Consider the following 2887-nt stretch of genomic DNA (forward strand, 5'->3'; position numbering starts at 1 on the left):
TCAGTTCTTAACTGAATTCTTGCAGATCTGTGACACTGTTAAGACCAATAGGGTTGATCCCAAGATCTACAGGCTTATGCTTTTCCCATTTGCTGTAAAAGACAGAGCTAGAATATGGTTGGACTCTCAACCTAAGGATAGCCTGAACTCTTGGGATAAGCTGGTCACGGCTTTCTTAGCCAAGTTCTTTCCTCCTCAAAAGCTTAGTAAGCTTAGAGTGGATGTTCAAACTTTCAGATAGAAAGAAGGTGAATCCCTCTATGAAGCTTGGGAGAGATATAAGCAATTGACCAAAACGTGTCCTTCTGACATGCTTTCAGAATGGACCATTCTGGATATATTCTATGATGGTCTGTCTGAATTATCAAAGATGTCACTGGACCATTCTGCAGATGGATCTATTCACCTAAAGAAAAGGCCTGAGAAGCTCAAGAACTCATTGACATGGTTGCTAATAACCAGTTCATGTACACTTCCGAGAGGAATCCTGTAAGTAATGGGATGCCTCAGAAAAAGGGAGTTCTTGAAATTGATACTCTGAATGCCATATTGGCTCAGAACAAAATATTGACTCAGCAAGTCAATATGATTTCTCAGAGTCTGAATGGAATGCAAGCTGCATCCAACAGTACTCAAGAGGCATCTTCTGAGGAAGAAGCTTATGATCCTGAGAACCCTGCAATAGCAGAGGTGAATTACATGGGTGAACCCTATGGAAACACCTATAATCCCTCATAGAGAAATCACCCAAATCTCTCATGGAAGGATCAAAAAAAGCCTCAACAAGGCTTTAATAATGGTGGAAGAAACAGGTTTAGCAATAGCAAGCCTTTTCCATTATCCACTCAGCAAAAGACAGAGAGTTCTGAGCAGAATCCATCTAGCTTGGCAAATATAGTCTCTGATCTATCTAAGGCCACTCTAAGTTTCATGAATGAAACAAGGTCCTCCATTAGAAATTTGGAAGCACAAGTGGGCCATCTGAGTAAAAGGATCACTGAAACCCCTCCTAGTACTCTCCCAAACAATACAGAAGAAAACCCAAAAGGAGAGTGCAAGGCCATTGAATTGACCATCATGGCCGAATCTACAAGGGAGGGAGAGGACGTGAACCCCAATGAGGAAAACCTCCTGGGACGTCCAGAGATCAATAAGGAGTTTCCCTCTAAGGAATCAAAGGACTCTGAGGCTCATCTGGAGACCATAGACATTCCATTAAACCTCCTTATGCTATTCATGAGCTCTGATGAGTATTCTTCTTCTGAAGAGAATGAAGATGTTACTAACGAGCAAGTTGCCAAGTACCTTGGTGCTATCATGAAGCTGAATGCCAAATTATTTGGTAATGGGACTTGGGAAGATGAACCTCCCTTGCTCACCAATGAACTGAGTGATCTGGATCAACTGAAATTGCCTCAGAAGAAATAGGATCCTGGAAAGTTCTTAATACCTTGTACCATAGGCACCATAACCTTTGAGAAGGCTCTATGTGACCTTGGGTCAGGGATAAACCTCATGCCCCTCTCTGTAATGGAGAAATTGGGAATCATTGAGGTGCAAGCTGCTAGAATCTCACTAGAGATGACAGACAACTCAAGAAAACAGGCTTATGGACTAGTAGAGGACATGTTAGTAAAGGTTGAAGACCTTTACATCCCTACTGATTTTATAATTCTGGATACTGGGAAGGATAAGGATGAATCCATCATCCTTGGAAGACCCTTCCTAGCCACAGCAAGAGCTGTAATTGATGTGGACAGAGGAGAGTTGGTCCTTCAACTGAATGAGGACTACCTTGTGTTTAAAACTCAAGGTTCTCCTTCTATAACCATGGAGAGGAAGCATGAAAAGCTTCTCTCAGTACAGAGTCAAACAAAGCCCCCACAATCAAACTCTAAGTTTGGTGTTAGGAGGCCTCAGCCAAACTCTAAGTTTGGTGTTGAATCCTCACATCCAAACTCTAAGTTTGGTGTTGGGAATCTATAAAATTGACCTGATCACCTGTGTGGCTCAGTGAGAGTCCACTGTCAAGCTATTGACATTAGAGAAGCGCTTGTTGGGAGGCAACCCAATGTTATTTAATATATTTTATTTTATTTTCTCTTTGTTATTTCATGATTTACTAGGTTGATGATCATGTGGAGTCACAAAAACTACAAAAAATTCAAAAACAGAATGAAAAAAAGCATTGAAAATAGAACACCCTGGAAGAAGGGCTTACTGGCGTTTAAACGCCAGTAAGGAGCATCTGGCTGGCGTCTAACGCCAAAACAGAGCATGAAACTGGCGTTAAATGCCAGAAACAAGCAGCATTCTGGCGTTTAAACGCCAGGAATGCACCCCAGAGGAAAACTGGCGTTCAACGCCAGAAACATCCTGCAAACTGGCGTTGAACGCCCAAAACAAGCATGGAAGTGGCGTTTAACGCTAGAAACATGCTGCAATCTGGCATTAAACGCCAGAATTGCCTACAGAGGGCGTTTACACGCCTAATTGGAGCAGGGATGATTAAAGTCCTTGGCCCCACTGGATCTATGGACCCCACAGGATCTCCTCAGGATCTGTGGACCCCACAGGATCCCCACCTACTTCTTCTCTCCTCTTCACACTTTTTCATAACTCTCTTCCCTAAATACCCCTCACCAATCAACTCAATCACTCTTTCCCATCACCTCTTCACCACTCACATCCATCGTCTCTTCCCCAAAAACCCCACCTACCTTTAAATTCAAAATAATTTCCCTCCCAAACCCAACCCTAAATGGCCGAACCCTAACCCCTCCCCACTCCTATATAAACCCCTCATTCCTTCTTCATTTTCACACAACACAACCTTCTTTTCTTCCCCTTGGCCGAATCCACCTTCTCCCTCCATCTCCTCCATTTT

The 2887-nt window shown here is 43.0% G+C and overlaps 1 non-coding gene across 1 annotated transcript; it reads right to left on the reverse strand.

Moving 5' to 3' along the window:
• Nucleotides 1-208: 208 nt before the first annotated feature.
• Nucleotides 209-316, reverse strand: LOC112719401 (small nucleolar RNA R71). The gene has a single exon (XR_003161703.1). It is a non-coding gene; the product is annotated as a small nucleolar RNA R71 (small nucleolar RNA).
• Nucleotides 317-2887: the final 2571 nt, after the last annotated feature.

Source organism: Arachis hypogaea, chromosome 10 (assembly GCF_003086295.3).
Source record: "Arachis hypogaea cultivar Tifrunner chromosome 10, arahy.Tifrunner.gnm2.J5K5, whole genome shotgun sequence".
NCBI lineage: Eukaryota > Viridiplantae > Streptophyta > Magnoliopsida > Fabales > Fabaceae > Arachis > Arachis hypogaea.